Source organism: Brassica napus, chromosome C4 (assembly GCF_020379485.1).
Source record: "Brassica napus cultivar Da-Ae chromosome C4, Da-Ae, whole genome shotgun sequence".
NCBI classification, from domain to species: domain Eukaryota; kingdom Viridiplantae; phylum Streptophyta; class Magnoliopsida; order Brassicales; family Brassicaceae; genus Brassica; species Brassica napus.
The window spans coordinates 49,240,466-49,261,187 of NC_063447.1; the positions used below are offsets into that span (position 1 = coordinate 49,240,466).

At 40.8% G+C, this 20,722-nt stretch overlaps 1 long non-coding RNA gene and 1 other non-coding gene across 2 annotated transcripts; both read left to right on the forward strand.

The window, feature by feature from the left end:
- Positions 1-8,645: 8,645 nt before the first annotated feature.
- On the forward strand, positions 8,646-8,752 carry LOC125586661. Its single transcript, XR_007323197.1, has one exon. It is a non-coding gene; the product is annotated as a small nucleolar RNA R71 (small nucleolar RNA).
- Positions 8,753-12,290: 3,538 nt separating this feature from the next.
- Positions 12,291-14,187, forward strand: LOC111205411. The gene is made up of 2 exons (XR_007322835.1): positions 12,291-13,663; positions 13,768-14,187. It is a non-coding gene; the product is annotated as an uncharacterized LOC111205411 (long non-coding RNA).
- The last annotated feature ends 6,535 nt before the right edge of the window (positions 14,188-20,722 follow it).

Sequence of the window (20,722 nt, forward strand, 5' to 3'; positions counted from 1 at the left end):
CAACAAGTTTCAAGAAGAGTTTTCAAGGCACGAAACATACAAGTCTTTTCGAGAGGTGCATAGTTTTTCAGGTGAAACGTAGTGTTCTTTATAAGGCATTTAAAATCATTGCTCCCAATGCAAGTGAATGCAGCCTATATGCCCTAGACTCTCCTAGAAATGCAAAATGATGCAAACTAAATGAATTTTTTTTTTTTAATGCAAATAGGTATGCAATACGTGACTCATGAAACAACATCAAAGCAAACATGATCAAATGCTTGGTACCTCCCCCAAACTTGAGTTACACAGTCTCTGTGTTGTCAAGTAAAGAGAGAGATACCGAAAAGAAAACTAATATGTAAAAAGGAAATGGTATATACAAGGGAGAGAAAAAAGTACCTCCTATGGATAGTAGGTGGGGGCAGATGCTCCAGCATCGTCGTCGTTAGGTGGGAAGGAGGTGTAGTAACCACCGGATGCTGAACCGGAGCCTCCATACCATGGTTGGCTCTCAACCTCGTCAATCTCGACCTCACTATCAGAAGAAGCGAGAGAGGGGGACTTGTTACCGGAAGTGGAAGGTTGAGTGGGTGGGTTCCTCCACTTACGCTGAAGCTGCACAGCAGTGAGGGGGAAGCAAAGAGCATCAGGCGGAGGTGGAGGCTGGGGGTTTGAGGTGTTCGCGAAAGAGAAGTCTGCTGAGCTACATCCAGCTATTCCTCCCCTGGTTAAGACATCAGCTACTTTCTTCATGAATTTGGCTGAGGTCTTTGCCTGCTTCTTTACTGTCTTGCTTAGCGCCTTGCACTTATCCTTCAGCTTTTCTATCGTTCTGTCCTGAGCCTTGTTCCACCTCTGAAGGCGACTAATGTGGTCATGAGCATCACGAAGAGCTCCAGGGGGAAGAACTCCGTCATGTGGCTTGAAGTAGTAGCGCGGAGGTCCATAGATATGCTCAGAAGGGTCTGCAACAGGCGAGTCATGTCGCGTAGGAACACTCCTTCTCCTTGATGGAGCAGCATTAACTAGATCGAGAGGCCCGTGTTCTCCAAGAAAGTACTCCTGGGGTATGTTGAAGCTGATAGCTCCAGGTATCTCTAAACTCGTCAGGCTCCGGTTTGGAAGAACCACTTCGACTGGCTTGCTCTGCAAGTAGTAGTGGTAGACGTATTCCTTCCCATACATCCCACTAAAATAGGTAGCAATCCTCAAGTAGGTGCCATCAATGAACTTAGGTCCCGCTGCGTCCTTTCCCAAGAGAACATTCAGAAATTGGAGCAGTGGTGTGATCATTCCATCTATCCCCATCTTTGGGCGCGAATCAGTGGTGTACCACGCCCAGTCTCTGTAGTGCTGGAGACGACCCACAAAGAAACTGACCATCCCGAAGGTAGCATAGATGTCGGTGCTGGGAAGGGGTAAAACTCCAGGTTGGGCGTAGGGACGGATAGCCGGACAGAGCAGTCGCATGTCTTCCTCAGTAACCGTACCAGCTTGCTTCCGTGGGTAGAATGCATGGACGAGCATCCTGTGGAGGTAACGTACGGACGGGTGTCGGATGTGTGAGTTCTTGTCAGCCCCGGTAGTGTGTTTGTTTCCAGTGATCAACTTCCAAAGCTCCGTGGGAAGGTTCTCACACTTGGGTAGGGAGTGGTCTTCTAGGTCTTGGAACCCCATGACTCTCCCAATGTCCTTGAAGTTCATGTTGTATTCTCGTCCATTTACCTTGAAACTGATTTTGCCCCATCCTTGCCTCACATGCACGGTGTCGTGGTAAGTGACCGCAAGAGAAGATAAGAACTGACAAGTGACATCCCTGTAGAAAGGATATGCCATGGTGAGGAGTTTTGGCATCTTCAAATGTCCTAGCATCTCTTCAATGTCAGATTCAAGACCCAACTCCTTCAGCAGATCAAGGTCGGCGAACCTGGTTGGAGTCCAAGTGACCTCATTCTTCAAGTGATCATACAGCTCCTCCACAGATGGAGTTTTCGCCCTATCTCGATCAACCGCAACCCCTTTGCCTTTGGACATCTTGGCTTTCTTCGTAGGTGTCTGCTCATCAGCACTCTCAGTTTCACTTTCCTCATGGTTGGGAACTGCTACACTTTTCCCTGCCCTCTTCTCCTGTTCTTTCGATTTCTTTGCAGCCAAAGTCTGCTGTCGAACAGTCCTCTGCGTCCCTGAGCCAGTTGGCTCGCAGGGTAAAGCTTTTCCTCTTAGTGCAAACTCTTGTCTTTCAGCTTCTTGCCTCTCAGCTTCCAACTTTCCCTTTGTCTTCTTAACCATTTTCACCTTGCTTTGGATGAAAAGAAATGGTGAATGGGAGGTGAGGAATAGGCTACAGGGGCGAAAGCTTGGATTTAGAAACAAGAACTAGTTGATTTGGGTGAGTATTGAGAAAGTTTTGGGATTTTTGGTGTGGGTGAGTTTGAGAGAGTTTGAGAGTTTGTGAGAGGAGGGGAGAGTGATAGAGATGGAGTCGCGGGGGTTGGGGTAGGTTCAGGGTCGTCCGGTTCGGTCTAGGGTGGTTAGGGTCGATTTACTTGAATTAAAACGGGGTTTAGAGTTAGAAAACTTACCTGGACCGGCTCGGGAGCGACGTGAGGGTGTCGCTGCGAGAGGTCGCTCCCGGGAGCGACGTGAGGGTGACGCTGCGAGAGGTCGCTCCCGAGTCATTTTCTCGCGTCGTGATTCGACAAAAACGCGAGCAACCTTGGAGTGTCGCTCTCGAAACCTCGCTCTGGAGCTGAAGCGACTTCGAGGTGTCGCTCTAGGACGTCGCTCCGGGCCAGTTTTTGAGCTCCGTGACGACGAAAACGCGAGCGACTTCGAGGTGTCGCTCCCGTAACGTCGCTCCCAGCTGGAGCGACTTCATGTGCTCGCTCTGAGAGGTCGCTCCGAGAGTGTTTTTGGAGCACAAAACGTCTTTAAGCCGAGCGACCTCGAGGTGTCGCTCCCGTAACGTCGCTCCCAGGTGGAGCGACTTCGAGGTGTCTCTGTGAGACCTCGCTCCCACGCACGTTTTTTTTTTTTTTCAAACCTGCATCGATCAAGCACCTGCACACGACTTCTCTCTTTCTGTTTTTTTTTATTTTATGCAATAAGATGAAAATGAAAATACCAATGCAATATATACAAGGATACACATGGGACTTCCTCCCAAGTGAGCTTATTTTAAGTCTCTAGCTTGACTTTGCCTCTTTTTGGATTAGGCCGGGGTAGGGTCAGACAGTGGAGTTGAAACCCCATCTTCCTCTGGTGCAGTAGCCATGTAGAGCTTAACCCTTTGCCCATTGACTGTGAAGTCTCTTCCATCAGTACTCCACAAAACTGTTGCTCCATATGGCCTAACCTCTTTGACTTTGAAAGGACCTGACCACCTTGACTTAAGCTTTCCTAGAAATAGCTTCAGCCTAGAGTTGTAGAGAAGAACTTGATCTCCTTCTTTAAACTCTCTCTTCAGGATATTCTTGTCATGGAAAGCTTTAGTCTTCTCCTTGTTGATCTTTGAGTTCTCAAAAGCATCCATTCTTATCTCATCAAGCTCATGTAGCTGAAAAATCATTTTCTCCTTGGCACTCTTGATGTCAAAGTTTAGCAACTTTAGTGCCCATAGTGCCTTGTACTCAAGCTCCACTGGCAGATGGCAAGCTTTCCCATACACTAGGTTGAAAGGTGTGGTGCCCAGTGGTGTCTTGTACGCTGTCCTATAAGCCCAAAGTGCATCATCAAGCTTATTGGACCAATCCTTCCTTGTGATCCCCACAATCTTCTCCAAGATAGACTTGATCTCCCTGTTAGAAATCTCAACTTGGCCACTTGTTTGGGGGTGATAAGGAGTTGCCACCTTGTGCTTCACACCATTCTTCTTGAGAAGTCCCTCAAGCAGTTTGTTAATGAAGTGGGAACCTCTGTCACTGATCACAACTCTTGGGACTCCAAACCTTGGAAAGATGATGCTCTTGAACATCTTGGTTACAACTCTAGCATCATTGGTGGGGCTTGCAATAGCTTCCACCCATTTGGAGACATAATCAACAGCCACAAGGATGTATTTGTTTCCAAAAGATGATGGAAATGGTCCCATGAAGTCAATACCCCACACATCAAACACTTCAACTTCAAGGATTGGATTCTGAGGCATCTCATTCCTCTTGGTGACCCTTCCTTGACCATGAAGTGACACTTCTCCCAATTCAGCACAAGGTTGGTGTCTTCACATCTCTGTAGGACCCTGCACAAGTTTGACAAACAAGCAGAAAACGAAGATCCGTAGACAGAGAAATCATCCATAAATACCTCCATAACATCCTCAATCAGATCAAAGAAAATTGACATCATGCACCTTTGAAAGGTGGCTGGAGCATTACATAGACCAAATGGCATCCTTCGATATGCAAAGGTACCATAGGGACATGTGAATGTCGTTTTCTCTTGATCATTGGGATGTATGGGGATTTGGAAAAATCCTGAGTACCCATCAAGAAAGCAATAGAATGAGTGATTTGCAAGTCTCTCAAGCATCTGATCAATAAATGGTAATGGGAAATGATCCTTTCTAGATGCGGAGTTTAGTTTTCGGTAATCAATGCACATTCTATGACCTGTGATGGTTCTTGTTGGTATCAATTCATTCTTGTCATTTTTAATCATAGTGATACCACCTTTCTTTGGTACAACATGCACATGTGATACCCATTTAGAATCTGAGATAGGGTAAATAACACCAGCATCTAAGAGTTTAAGAATCTCTTTCTTTACAACATCCTTCAGGTTAGGATTTAACCTTCTTTGATGCTCGATAGAAGTCATTGATTCATCCTCAAGATGTATCCTATACATGCACAAAGAGGGTGATATTCCCTTGATGTCATCCATTGAGTAACCTATTGCCTTTCTAAATCTTTTAAGCGTTTTCAAAAGTTCAGATAGCTCAGTTTCAGTAAGTTCATACTCACAATGACAGGATAAGTTTCATTAGGACCAAGGAATGCATACCTTACACCATGGGGGAGAGGTTTAAGCTCCACTTTAGGTGCCTTAAGCTCACTCCAGTCATTCTGCTGGGTGTCACCTTGCTGAGTGGCTGAGACTTCTTGGTGAACCATCTGTGGAAGCTCCTCGTACTGATCCTTACTGACAAACCCCTGGTGTGAATCCAGCATCATCCCATAGGCAGTACTCTCCAGGTTGTCAATCACCACAGCCTCTCTCTCTACAGTCAAAGCATGCTGTAGAGGGTCCTCTAGTGACAACTCTTCAAGGAGTTCATCAGCAAGGGCGTCCATCTCTTCAATGTAGAACACTTGCCCTTGAACTGTTGGCCTCCTCATTACCTCCTTGATGTCAAAATGGAGAATGTGCCCTTTACCCAGATGGAGATCAATCTTGCCTTCTTTCACATTAACAATAGCTCCTGATGTTGCTAAGAAAGGCCTTCCAAGGATTAAAGGGTCTTGAGCTTCTTCACCCATTTCAAGCACCACAAAGTCTGTAGGGATCTCATAATTTCCAACCATCACTGGGAGGTCCTCTAAGATACCCACAGGGTACTTCACTGAACGATCGGCCAATACCAGAAAAAGTCTACACTTCTTGTACTGAGTGAAGCCGAGCTTCTTAGCAACAGATAGGGGCATCAAGCTGACACTAGCTCCTAAATCGCAGAGACAGCTATCAAATACCATAAGTCCAAGAGCACAAGGTAATGTGAAGCATCCTGGATCTTCTAGCTTCTTTGGAATGACAAGCCTCTGAATGATAGCACTGCACTCATGAGTGAGAATCACCATGCCCTCCATCTCTTTCTTCTTTGCAGCTACAGCATCTTTCAGGAACTTGCTGTATTGAGAAATCAGCATGAAAGCATCGATAATGGGCTTTGTGATCTGGACTTCACTCATTTGCTTTTCAAATAGAGCTTGGTACTTCTCTAGCAGCTGCCTCTTGAATCGACCTGGGAATGGGAGCTTGGGCTCATAGGCAGGAGGAACAAAAGAACTTTCACTGGCAGGAGTGACAACTTCACCATCCTTAACTGTTTTCTTCTCTTCTCCAACCTTTCCTTTTTCTTTGGCTTCCACTATCTTCTCTAAGATCTCGTCATTGATCTTCTCATCAACAATCACCACTTCATCATCTATGTTGATGGCAACCCCCTCACTTTGTTTCTCACAGCATCCTTGGTGAGAGTTCTCTGAGGTAACTCCTTACCACTCCTGAGAGTGATAGCTTTCATGGTTTCCTTTGGGTTTGGTAAGATTTTCCAGGTAGAGAACCTTGTTGGCGATTTTGTTGAGTGTTCATGGCAGCAAACTGGTTCTCCAAAGCTCTGAACTTGTTGTTGAGCTCATTGTAGCTCCCATCAATCTTTGAGTGAAGGTTCTTCAACTCATAGCCAACATGCTTCTCACTTCTTGTTTGAGACTCCAGGATTTGTTTCAGTAGAGCTTCAGTGGTGTTGACCTGAGGAGTTGAGGTAGAGGGATTAGATTGCTGTTGGGAAGAATGGTTGCCCTTGTTGTTGAAGGAGGGTTTTGCTGAGGTTGATAGCTGCCTTGCTGATTATTCTGAGGCTGATAACCACTATGTTGGTTGTTGGAATAGGATTTTTGTTGGTAGTTGTTGTACTGAAAGTTGGGCTCTTTCTTGTACCAGCTACCATTGTTGTTGATGAAACACAGCTCTTCCTAACCTTCCAAACCCTCAACTTCATGGACAACAACTGGTGTCTCTTGGCTTGGGTTGCCAACAAAGTGCAGCTGCTCTTGGGTAGCTTTGTCGGCAATGAGGATGTCTATCTTATCTTGTAGAGCCTTCAACTCCTTCCTCGTCTGCTTATCATCTGTTCTACTACCTCTGTCGTGGTCTCCACTGTAGACTGCATCACTTTTAACCATGTTGTCAACCAGCTCCTCTGCATCCTCCTCAGTTCTCCCCAAGAAGGATTTTTGCTCGAACCTGCATCGATCAAGCACCTGCACACGACTTCTCTCTCTCTCTTTTTTTTTTCAATAAGATGAAAATGAAAATACCAATGCAATATATACAAGGATACGCATGGGACTTCCTCCCAAGTGAGCTTGTTTTAAGTCTCTAGCTTGACTTTGCCTCTTTTTGGATTAGGCCGGGGTAGGGTCAGACAGTGGAGTTGAAACCCCATCTTCCTCTGGTGCAGTAGCCATGTAGAGCTTAACCCTTTGCCCATTGACTGTGAAGTCTCTTCCATCAGTACTCCACAAAACTATTGCTTCATATGGCCTAACCTCTTTGACTTTGAAAGGACCTGACCACCGTGACTTAAGCTTTCCTGGAAATAGCTTCAGCCTAGAGATGTAGAGAAGAACTTGATCTCCTTCTTTAAACTCTCTCTTCAGGATATTCTTGTCATGGAAAGCTTTAGTCTTCTCCTTGTAGATCCTTGAGTTCTCAAAAGCATCCATTCTTATCTCATCAAGCTCATGTAGCTGAAAAATCCTTTTCTCCTTGGCACTCTTGATGTCAAAGTTTAGCAACTTTAGTGCCCATAGTGCCTTGTACTCAAGCTCCACTGGCAGATGGCAAGCTGCCTCTTGAATCGACCTGGGAATGGGAGCTTGGGTTCATAGGCAGGAGGAACAAAAGAAATTTCACTTGCAGGAGTGACAACTTCACCATCCTTAACTGTTTTCTTCTCTTCTCCAACCTTTCCTTTTCCTTTGGCTTCCACTATCTTCTCCAAGATCTCGTCATTGATCTTCTCATCAACAATCACCACTTCATCATCTATGTTGATGGCAACCCCCTCACTTTGTTTCTCAGCATCCTTGGTGAGAGCTCTCTGGGGTAACTCCTTACCACTCCTGAGAGTGATAGCTTTCATGGTTTCCTTTGGGTTTTGCTCAGATTTTCCAGGTAGAGAACCTTGTTGGTGATTTTGTTGAGTGTTCATGGCAGCAAACTGGTTCTCCAAAGCTCTGAACTTGTTGTTGAGCTCATTGTAGCTCCCATCAATCTTTGAGTGAAGGTTCTTCAACTCATAGCCAACATGCTTCTCACTTCTTGTTTGAGACTCCAGGATTTGTTTCAGTAGAGCTTCAGTGCTGTTGACTTGAGGAGTTGAGGTAGAGGGATTAGATTGCTGTTGGGAAGAATGGTTGCCCTTGTTGTTGAAACCAGGAGGAGGGTTTTGCTGAGGTTGATAGCTGCCTTGCTGATTATTCCGAGGCTGATAACCACTCTGTTGGTTGTTGGAATAGGATTTCTGTTGTCAGTTGTTGTACTGAAAGTTGGGCTCTTTCTTGTACCAGCTACCATTGTTGTTGATGAAACACAGCTCTTCCTGACCTTCCAAACCCTCAACTTCATGGACAACAACTGGTGTCTCTTGGCTTGGGTTGCCAACAAAGTGCAGCTGCTCTTGGGTAGCTTTGTCAGCAATGAGGATGTCTATCTTATCCTGTAGAGCCTTCAACTCCTTCCTCGTCTGCTTATCATCTGTTCTACTACCTCTGTCGTGGTCTCCACAGTAGACTGCATCACTCTTAACCATGTTGTCAACCAGCTCCTCTGCATCCTCCTCAGTTCTCCCCAAGAAGAACCCATTGCTAGCTGTATCCAGTCTGGCCCTGTACTTAGGAAGAGCACCACGGTAGAATGTGCTCAGCAAACTCTCCTTAGAGAAACCATGGTGTGGGCATTGAGCTTGGTAGCTCTTGAATCTCTCCCAGGCTTCACTGAATCCTTCCAAGCCCTTCTGTTGGAAGCTGGAAATCTCATTTCTCAGCTTAGCAGTTCTTGAAGTAGAGAAGAACTTCTCCAAGAATGCTCTCTTGCAATCATCCCAAGTGATGATGGAGTCGCTGGGTAGAGACTTCTCCCACTGACGTGCCTTATCCCCCAAAGAGAAGGGGAATAGCTTGAGCTTTAAGGCATCTTCGGACACACCATTGGTTTTGGACAATCCACAGTAGCTGTCGAACCTGTCCAAGTGATCAAATGGATCCTCTAGAGCCAAGCCATGATACTTGTTGTTCTCGATCACGTTGAGGAGTCCTGATTTGATCTCAAAGTTGTTGGCTGCCACAGCGGGTGCTCGGATTCCCAATCTATGACCATGAATGTTGGGGCGATCGTAAGTGCCAATGGGTCGAGCTGCTCGTTGTTGGTTAGCTGGGGCATTGTTATTAGCGCCATTGACGCCTGCATCATGCTGATGAACGTCTCCCATATCAGTGTTCAGTCTTTGCAGTTGAGCTTGTTGCTCTTCTTCTCTTTTCTTTCTAGCACACTCTCTCTCTAAAGCTCTGATGTCTGCAGCTCGTGGAACTAGGTTTGATGGACCGTTGCTCCGTAAGTTCATACACATGTAGATTAAAGGGAGGTGAAAAAGAGTCAGTAACAAAAGAAAATAAAAATGACTTAGTCTCAAGCAATTGACTAAATCTCAATGTTTAAATCTACTCAGAATTTGGCAACGGCGCCAATTTGAGGTTAGGAGTTTTCAAGGCTCCTAAGACAAATGTTGTAGTATAAATGATTATCGAACCAGTTCTGAGAGATATGAAAGCACCGAGAATGCAAGTAATCACTTAATCTAAGTGCAACCAATGGTTTTTAAAAGGGTTTTTAAACTATAACTAACTAAAAGGAATAACTAAATGATACTTTCTTAACTATGAGAAAAGAGAACTCATGGATATAGGGATTAGACCTCGGGTGATCAAGTTTTGAACTAAGGATGGCAAACGATAAATCAAACTATCAACCTTAAGCTTAGACACAATCCTAAACAAACTCTATGTCTAGATGAATGTTCATTTACTAACACAATTCAAACATCAAATGTCTTTGGTTGAATAATATGAAAGCAATCATAACTAGCAAGTCCAATGGCTATCTTAGCACCTCTAACAACAAATGTCTTTGGCAAAGTATGCTAAAAGCTTAGAAGAGTTGTCTCGGGCATTTCCTCGAACACCTTTCGGGTGAGAAATGCCTAAGGATCAACAACTGAGTGGCCAACTCAGAAGATGCATTATGTTCACTCTGTTAGCAAGGAAATATGAATGATCTACACTAAAACATCCTAGCTCTAACCTAATCACCCTTAATCTCCCTAACCCATGAATTCAAAGGGTGATTACTCACTAATCTCCATGATTCCTCTTAAACCCATGTTGGATTTCAGATTAATCATGTAGAGAAACACAAAAAAATAGATATAAGAACACAGAATTTCAATAACAAAACTGATCAATTGATTCAAGAGATGACTTTCCAAAGGTTTTTGGTGGTTTTTGGTGGTTTTTCTTAAGAACAAAGATGATCTGGCCCCCCGTGGCTTACAGAGTATTAAAACATAGGTTTAGAAAATAAAAACGTGCATAATGAAATGACCAAAAGGCCCTTGAGAAATCATAAGTTCGAGCAGAAATAAGACGCGCAGCGACCTCCGCTCGTCGCTCCGACAAGTCGTTCCATGCTTCGGGAGCGACCTCGCTGTGTCGCTGCGAGAGGTCGCTCCGGACTCGTTCTCGCGTCTCCGAGTGATGAAAACGCGAGCGACTCCTCCCTATCGCTCCGTGAAGTCGCTCCATGCTTCGGGAGCGACCTCGCTGTGTCGCTGCGAGAGGTCGCTCCGGACTCGTTCTCGCGTCTCCGGGTGATCAAAACGCGAGCGACTCTTCCCTGTCGCTCTGGTAAGGTCGCTCTGATAGGGAGATCAGAGCGACTTGATGGTGTCGCTCCGGACTGGTCGCTCCGGTAAGGTGTTCTCCCAATGATCACTTTAAACACTTCTTTTGAACTCCAATTGCACCCAAATGTCTACAAGAACTTCATGTGGTACTCCAATACCTGATAAGGACTCATGTATGCAAAATGCAACCTAAACATGGCTAAATCCTAATCTATATGATCAAAATGCACATGGGTGAATGGATAAAACAATAGAAATATGCAAGATATCAAAGACGATGCGGAAAGAGTTGAAATTCAACCTAACGATGATTTCAGAGCACCACTCCTTTGAGGTTTATGGCTTTGTGTTTGATCCCAAGGCAACCTATGAAAGCTACGGGTCTGAGCTGAAAGTAGTGTTACTCACTAGCATCAATTCTAAGGTTGTTGGAGGTAAGAAAACTGAATATATTGTCATATGTCTTGCATATCTATACATAACGACGACCGCTATATTTGGATATGTTTTGCTTTAAACAAAAAAACACTACTATAAACTAAATTTCCATGATACAGGCCGGTTATTTCTCAACGACACATCTGGAACCCATAACTACTCAACGTATTTGTTAAACCTTTAATAAATGGTACACCTCCAGTGCGTAAAATATTTGCCAATTGATATCATCATATTGGTACTGTGATGTCACCTTTAAACTCTTTAGATAGAGTGGGGATTCCTCAGCCAAAAATGGTTTTTCATCCAACCTGGTTTATGCTAAAAAAAATAGACTCAACTGTTTCTGATCTCAACCAATACGCTGTCACATCTGATCCTCAGGTCAAAGTTCCGTCTATCTCAACTCAATATCTCAGTTTAGACTAGCCAAACATAAGTTATCCAATATTTAGGAAAAGTCATCTATAATTTAGCATTATTACAATTTATAAATGGGGTTTTTATGTTCCAATTTGCAGTTTCATTTACATACTTTTTCCAATTTTCGTATTAACTTTCGAAGAAAATATAGAAATGTTTTTCCTCATTTCCTAATATGTTTCATCGCCATAGATAGTTTCTTACCAAAAATTAAATAAGAAGAATATATGAACAAAACTTCATTACATGCGTTTGAATTCAAATCAGTCTCTAATATAAAATTTCAAATGTCGTCCACATAATATACTTAATAATATATGTATATATATGCTCTCTAAATAAAACATATGTTCACTACTCAAACCATATAACAAGATTTGATTTCACGTTTAAATTTGGTTACCTTATGTTACATTAATATTGCACCATAAAATTAAACCAAAAACATGAAATGTAACATACTAGAAAAAATAACTACAATTATTAATATAGCAGTATCCGTCATCTAAAAAAATTATATATTATATCTTCACCAAATAGAAAAATTCACAGGAAAACGTATAAACAATTTATTATCTTCTTTCAAACAAGATAATAAAAACAAACACAGGCATTTACATTTTCTCTCTCGAACATCAACTTTACTTTATGCTTAAATTCCAATTAAATTAACTTTGTTATGACTATTCGGTTTTTTATTATATTTTTATTGAATCGATTAGTCACAACCACTTTTGTTATTCTGATTTGAACTTAGCAATTTCAAAACAAAATAATATACTTTAGTCGATAACCATTATCAAATAGATCACAAAATATAATTTTCTTTCAACATATTTTTATCTTCATATTTTTGAATATATTTTCTTTACTAATACCATAAAATAAATTGTAAATTTATTTAGAAATAAAACATACGAATCCGGCGCTACGCCGGAAGACCACTAGTGTGTATATAAAGTAGAGTTTTATTCTCTTTTCCTCTGGCCACCTTAAAAAAAAAATAGGGAAAGGAGAGTTCTGCACGTGTCCATCTCCTATTTTCGTGAGCCATTTTTTTTATGACTATTTGGGCCGCTTATGTTTGTGTTGAGATGACAAGGCCGGTCTCTCTTTTGAATAAAAAGCCCTAATAACATGTCTTCTTCGTCAACGGTGGTCGACCTTTCGATTCACCTATATTCCACCGGCTCTGCGCAACGCTTTTCTTCTGTATTGAAACTTTATCACTACGATTCACCATTAATTATCTCATTGAAACTCTACCATGATGTTGAATGTTATTACCCCTTTCCTAACCTCTATAGCTAAACCCTAATTTGTTCCACTATAAAATTAGATGCATCAAACTCAGAATCTTGCAGCATTACCTGATTCGACCCTTCTGCTTCCTTACAAAGACAACCTGCAACAATAGTACCATCCCATATATTTATTACTGATTTGAAGTCGGGTCTTTGTTCTCAGGCAGTGGTAACGCCTCTTCTGTGTTTCTGGGTACCTCGGAACGTGAAGCAAGGAGGGAGGGAGTTGACATGCTTTTGCTTGATGAGAAGGTTAGGCTAATATTTTCTCCTTGATTATGCATTATCTTTTTCCCATTCGTCCATTTATACTTACAAAGGCTGTTCATGTTTTCACTCTTCAAAGTCCACTCTCCTGCAAGTTTCTGTCAATGTGCATCCGCTTAACACCCACCACAAGCTGTCCATTTGTTTCTCAGTTGTCACACGTCTTGTTAGAGGAGCTTGATGTGAAAAGAGGGTGAGATCATGGTCATGGACATGCAGCTTCTTGATGAAAAGGTATGTGTCTGCTTGATAAGCTTTTACAATCGTTTTAACACACGCATATATTCACACTATTATTGTTTTCATTCACCTCTTTTCCAAGGTTCTTCCATTGCCGGAATAATAAGATGTAGAACATTTTGAGGATTTGAAAGAAGAAGATGATATTTGATCAATAAAGAAACAACAAAAGAAGGGAATAAGATGTTGATCGTGATGGTGACGAACCCACAATTAGAGATGGTGCCTCTTCTTCAGACAACGAAGAGGCTTTGGTGGTCAGGCAACATGATGAAAGATGATTATGGTTCTGATGATGAGGAGGAGCTATTTATAAAAGAAACACCCCGTGCGCTATTAAACTGAATAAAAATATATAAATTCTATGTTGATATTTATTACTCCGATATATCCAGGGAGATAACTATGGTTCTGATGATCATGAGCCTAGAGATATCACAGTAGCATCAACCGATGAGATTAACACTGTCTCCAAAGAAGTAGGCGGCTTGACAGCAGAAATCAGAGTGGCCGCAAATGCGAACCAGGAACCATCCTCATCTGTAATCAAACGTCTTGCATCAACCAATCTGATACTTGACCCCAATGAGAATGCTCAGAACATAGCACGCCGGGCATAGCTCGATGTGTAAAATAAAAATCCACACCATCTTTGCTTTCCAACTAATATTTACCAGCACTTTCTTCTTCTTCTTTTTTCATTTAAACTCGATGTAGTTGTTGATGTTCGAACTACTGCAAGTTATTTTCATTCGATGTATGTCTTTGTTTTAACACGTCTAACCATGGAAAATGGTATTATGTAGGGAATATATGTAATTAAGTTTTAAAGTATAGATAAATTGGAATTTATTTGCGTTGAGGGGTCATTTCTTTTTACAGCTATTTAAGTTTTAAGAATTAAATTATGATATGGTCAAAATAACTTTGTTTATTCAAAAATTTTGATTAGGTCATGTATTGAATCAACCAACGTAATATAAAAAGCGTATTATATTATGTATAAAACGTTTATAGTTATATCTATTTTATTTTTATTTTTCACTGTAATTTTATTAAACGGCTCATGGTCCAAACCGGACCAAGCCCAACATAACAAACAAACAAAGGCCCAAACTACAGGCCCAAACATAACAAACTCTTCGGACCGAAAGCCCAGAAGGAGGAAACCCATTGAGGAAGGCATCCACGCGTCCCACCACGTAGAGGAACGCCCGGCATCCTGAAACACGGGTCAAGGAGAGAACGGACCGCCTTCCACCGGCGAAGAGTGGAGACTCGACGGAACTCCGCCGTCAAGCAGAGCCTTACCGATGAAGAACAGCTCACTAAGGAACCATCTTCACGGTTGTTCAAGTCGCATACCGGATCTATGTTTCCAGAAGAACTAATCGCCTACAATCGATCCCACCACCGTCGATCTTCCTGTTAGAAAAACTGTCACCTTTAATGATAGGTGGAAGCTCGAAGATGAACCGACTCGCGTGGAGCAGAGGAAGCGATGACATCGAGGCTGAGGAAAGAGAGGCGATTGGACAGAGAAGAACGGGAAACATAGATCAACGAAACCGGAAGAACCCCGGAGTAAAGCCGCCGTCGTGCATCGAGAAGAGCGCGACGAGGAGTCAAAAGCCGGACAGCTCCGTCGAAGAGACCGCAAGCCACCGGAAGCAAAAGCCGGCTATACTCGTCGAACTGACCGAGTATACCAGAGGCAGAGTCGCCAAAAGGGACCGGCGACAATCCAAGGAGCTTTATCTCGATCTCTTCTTCGTGAAGGATCCTAGAGAGATAAAGAAGAAGAGAGAGATTTTTTTAGCGAGATAGCTGTTATATCTATTATATAAGGAAGGACCTTTACTATTACTGTTTAAATAAACTTAAGTATGTTGTGAATAATATAAGTGAGGAAGATTTTCTGTATATGCATTATCCTTCTTGTATAATAATTTTAAAGGAAACAAAAAAGAAGTGAGATAGGAAGTGAGAAAAAGAAGTGAGATAGGACGTGAGAGAGAGAGGTATGAGTGATTTTATTTCTTCTTGTTGTACAGACAAAATAAAGAGGATGAGTGCTATTTATAGCACAATAGGTCGGTCTAATACGGAGTAAAAGACAAAACAAGAAGATGATGATGCACAAAATTAACTTGGAGTGGACAAGCACTACAAGAAAACATCGGTATTCTGACGGACATTCCGACGGAAAATGAAATCCTCGGAATTTCCCGAGGAATTTCCGAGGAAATTCCGAGGAAACCCAAAATTTGGGTTTCCTCGGAATTTCCTCGGAATATACCGACGGAATTCCGAGGAAACATCAATCCGTCGGAATATTCCGAGGAAATTCCGACGAACTAGTGATCGATCGATGCGTTTTTTTGACATATACCCATCGATCGATCACATTGTTACGCTTTGGTCCATCTTAGTGATCGATCGATGCGTTTTTGGACATAAATACATCGATCGATCCGTTTATAAAAAAACATTCGAGATTTTGAAACCCCAAACACTAGTTCCTCAGAATTTCCTCGGAATATTCCGAGGAAATTCCGAGGAACACTTGATATCCTTGATCGATCGATGGGATAATCTCATCGATCGATCACATTGTTACGCTTTGGTCCATCTTAGTGATCGATCGATGCGTTTTTGGACATAAATACATCGATCGATCCGTTTATAAAAAAACATTCGAGATTTTGAAACCCCAAACACTAGTTCCTCAGAATTTCCTCGGAATATTCCGAGGAAATTCCGAGGAACACTTGATATCCTTGATCGATCGATGGGATAATCTCATCGATCGATCACATTGTTACGCTTTGGTCCATCTTAGTGATCGATCGATGCGTTTTTGGACATAAATACATCGATCGATCCGTTTATAAAAAAACATTCGAGATTTTGAAACCCCAAACACTAGTTCCTCAGAATTTCCTCGGAATATTCCGACGGAATTCTGAGGAAGAAAAGGGTTTCCTCGGAATTTCCTCGGAATATTCCGAGGAAATTCCGAGGAAATAGGGTTTTTAAACCGAAAACAACGTTTTGCGGTTTGAATAACACCTATATAACCCTTATTAAGTGTCTTACGTTCATTATGAAGTCAAAAATTTGTTCATTACCCTATAATAAACATTTTTCCGATTGTATGAACGAAATCCCCACAACATAAGAGAAACACTTATACACTTTAATGAACGGTAAAGGGAATACTTACAATTCGTTTTGAAATTTGTTATTTCATGGTTTATGCTCATCTATACAAAGAATCCTCAATGGTATGCATTACAATTGTATAAGAAATAAAATACGGCATAAAAAATTGATGTTTTGAAACCCCAAACACTAGTTCCTCGGTATTTCCTCGGAATATTCCGAGGAAATTCCGAGGAACAATATAAATTAATAGAAATACATGCACATGATATTCTTTTTCCTCGAATTAATGAAAATATTCCGAGGAAATTCCGACGGATATTTAAGTGGCCGTCGGAATTTCCTCGGAATATTTTCATTTAACCGGGCAAACAAGCCGCCAAATATTTCGCGAAAATTGAAATTGAAAATACTGAGGGAATTCCGACGGAAAATATCCGTCAGACCCAAGGTTTTATAAACTCGAACCGCATCTTCTTCCCCATTTCTCTCTTCTTCTCCATTTCTCTCTTCTTCCTCTCCGGCGATCTCTCTCTCCTTCCGGCGTTCTCCACCTTCTCTCGCGACGATCTCTCCGGCGAATCCTTTCCATTCCTTTACAAATCATGTAAGGACCTTATCCCATTCTCTTAGGTCCTATTTGTTAGGTTTTTAAGTAGATTTGATGATTTTAGAAGTTTTTTGATAGATTTTTGTTAGGGTGATTGGGTAGGATTCTGATTTGTTGTGTAATAGGTTTAGAATTGTGATTTGGTTGTGTTGAATTGATTTAGAACTTTTTTTATAAATTGTTTATTATTTTTGTATTTACAAAACGTTTATATAAATTCGATTTTACAAAATGTTTTTGTATATAAATTCGATTTTTGGATTTATAAAAGATGATTTCATATTTATAAAAATATTTATATTTATTAAAACTAATTTTGTATTTATAAAAACTATTTTTAAATATACAAAACGTTCTTTGTATATAAATTCGTTTTTTGGATTTATAAAAGATGATTTCATATTTTAAAATTAATTTTGTATTTATAAAACATTTTTTGATTTATAAACATTATTTTATTATTTTTTGTATTTATAAATACTATTTTGTATTTATAAAAAAAATGATTTCATATCTATAAAATATTTATATTTATTAAAACTAATTTTGTATTTATAAAACATTTTTTTATTTATAAACACTATTTTATTATTTTTTGTATTGATAAAAACTATTTTGTATTTATAAAAAGATGATTTCATATTTATTAAAATATTTATATTTATTAAAACTAATTTTGTATTTATAAAAAAAATTTTTATTTATAAAAACTATTTTATTATTTTTTGTATTTTAAATATGTTTTCTATTTCAATTTTAATTTTATATTTTTGAATTTCAATTTAAAAAAAATAAATTTATAATTTTTTTTTTGAATTTTGGAAATATTCCGAGGAAGTGTATCCCTCGGAATATTCCGACGACATATTCCTCGGAATATTCCGAGGAATTTCCGACGAAAAAAATCCTCGGAATATTCCAAGGAAATTCATTTCCTCGGAATTCCGTCGGAAATTTCCGAGGGATTTCCGAGGAAAGATGAATTTTCGAGGAGTTATTTCCGAGGACTTTTTTCGTCGGTATGTCGTCGGAATAGCGTTATTCCGACGACATACCGACGATTTTTTCCCTCAGTATGCCGTTGTTTTCTTGTAGTGAAGTGTCCCACTACGTGGGATTATATGGATAATCATACGTAACACTCCCCCTTCATTATCCATCTTATATTATGTAGTGTCTCATTAAAAACTTAGTCATGGAAAAACCCATTGGGACAAAAACCATGAGAAGGGAAAAAGAGTACATTGCCGTAATCTCTCCCAGAGAATAGTGGACCTAGCTTTCTCGTCACAGGTCACATAAATGCCGCATTTCGATACCATAAACGTGTTTTCAGAATGTTGTAGTCGGAAGAGCTTTTGTGAACAAGTCAAATGGATTGTCGTATGACCGTACATATTCAATGTGCTTTGTTATGTCTTGATATAGCTTTTTTTGAGTTGAGCAACACAAGCCAAATTGTCTTAAAATATTTTTGTCGGCTTTTTCTCGTTGACTATTCTGTTTGATTCTTATATGTGGTGATTCATTGACCAACAAACATTCTCGACATGCTTCGTGAAGCGCAATAGTTTCTGCATGATTCGAAGATGTCGCAACCAGAGTTTGTTTCTGGGACCGCCAAGAGATCGGGGTTCCACCAATTGTAAAACCATATCCAGTTTACGTTCGACTTTATAAATAGCATGTATCTGCAAAACCATACCAAACTCGGGGTTTCTAGGATAAATTAATCCTAAATCAATACGTACCTTAGAGAGAACAAATATGTTCTCGACGCCGTTTTAATTTCCATGAATAGGAAATGAGTTGTATCTTGCAAAGACATTAGTGTCTAAAAATATATTTAATCAAATACAACTCGCAAGATATATAAGCTCATATATGCTTTATTACCATTAGCATCTCCAAAATACTTATTTATATAAGATCTTACCAGGATCTTTTAAAACAATATCTCTTTCAACATCGAGAGATCTATTTACCATTGGAGTACTCAAAGGAGTTTCTTTGTCCATATAAAAGGGTTTCAATAACCTTTTTGTATAGTTTGATTGATGCACAAATATTCCTTCTCGGAGATGCTCAATTTGGAGCCCAAGACAAAACTTTTTCTTACCGAGATCTTTCATTTCGAACTCCTCTTTCATTTGAGTTCGAGCATCATCAACCTCCTTTTGAGTTCCAATTATGTTCAGGTCATCTACATATACAGCAATGATCACAAACACCACAAGAAAACACTCCGAATTCCGACGGAGCTTCCGACGGACACCAAGGTCGTCGGACATTTGCGACGGAATACTGACAAATTTCCGACCAAATCCAAAAAAATGAAGTCGTCGGAATTCCGTCGGCCATTTCCGACGGAATTCCGACGACATACGGTTCGTCGGAATTTTCCGACGACTTTTCGACGACATTCCGATAAAAAATGTAACCGTTGTAGTCGTCGGAAGTTCGTCGGTATATTCCGACGGAATTCCGACGACATTCCGATTAACAGCAAAGTCGTCGGAATTCCATCGGTATTTTCCGACGGAATTCCGACGAACCATGTGACCGTTGCCGACAAATACATATGACCGTTGTATAGCCGTTTGGGATTGGACAATTCCGACGGAATTCCGACGGACTTCTTTATATCCGTCGGAATTTCGTCGGAAAGTCGTCGGAGGTCCGTAAGCAATTTCCTATAAATACAACCCCTCCTCATTCAACTCATTCACACTTCATTCTCTCTTCATTCTCTTTAGTCATAACAATTCCGTGAAAATCATGTCTTCAGAAGTTTATTATCGTTCGTGGATGGATAAACCTCATTTGGATCCGAACACCAATTTGCTTACGGAAGAATACGTTCAAGGGATTGGAGAATTCATGAGGCTTGTTCAACAGCAACCGGATGCAAAAAGTGGTATGTTAAGATGTCCCTGCTCTTCTTGCAATAATAATAAGGTTATAAAAGAATTTGATGTTTGGACTCATTTGTATATGAAAGGGTTTTCACGTAATTATAAAGTTTGGTACCTTCATGGGGAAACTGGTTATGAATATGGTAGTACTAGCGAACCTCAGCCTGTTAGTGAACCTCAGCCTGATATTAGGTTAGAAGAATCTAGAACGGATATAGATTATGGTGTAGGTACTGAGCAGATGGTACATGATCATTATAGAGGGGAAGAACCAAACCCCGAGTCTAGGAGATTTTTTGACATGTTGGATGCAGGAAAACAACCTTTGTATCAAAATTGTAGAGATGGTCATTCAGTCTTATCATCTGCAACTAGATTAATGGGTATTAAGACAGACTATAATTTGGCTGAAGAATGTATGGATGCGATTACTGATTTTGTCAAAGGTATTCTACCTGAGGATAACCTTGCACCGGGTTCATACTACGAGGTTCAGAAACTTGTTGCAGGTCTTCAACTACCGTATGAAGTGATAGATGTATGTATTGACAACTGCATGATCTACTGGAGAGCGGATGAGACACGGAATGTATGCAAATTTTGTGGGAAACCTCGTTATCAGGAGACGAGGGGAAGAGTTCCGATCCCATTCAAAAAAATGTGGTATTTGCCTTTGACGGAAAGATTGAAGAGGTTG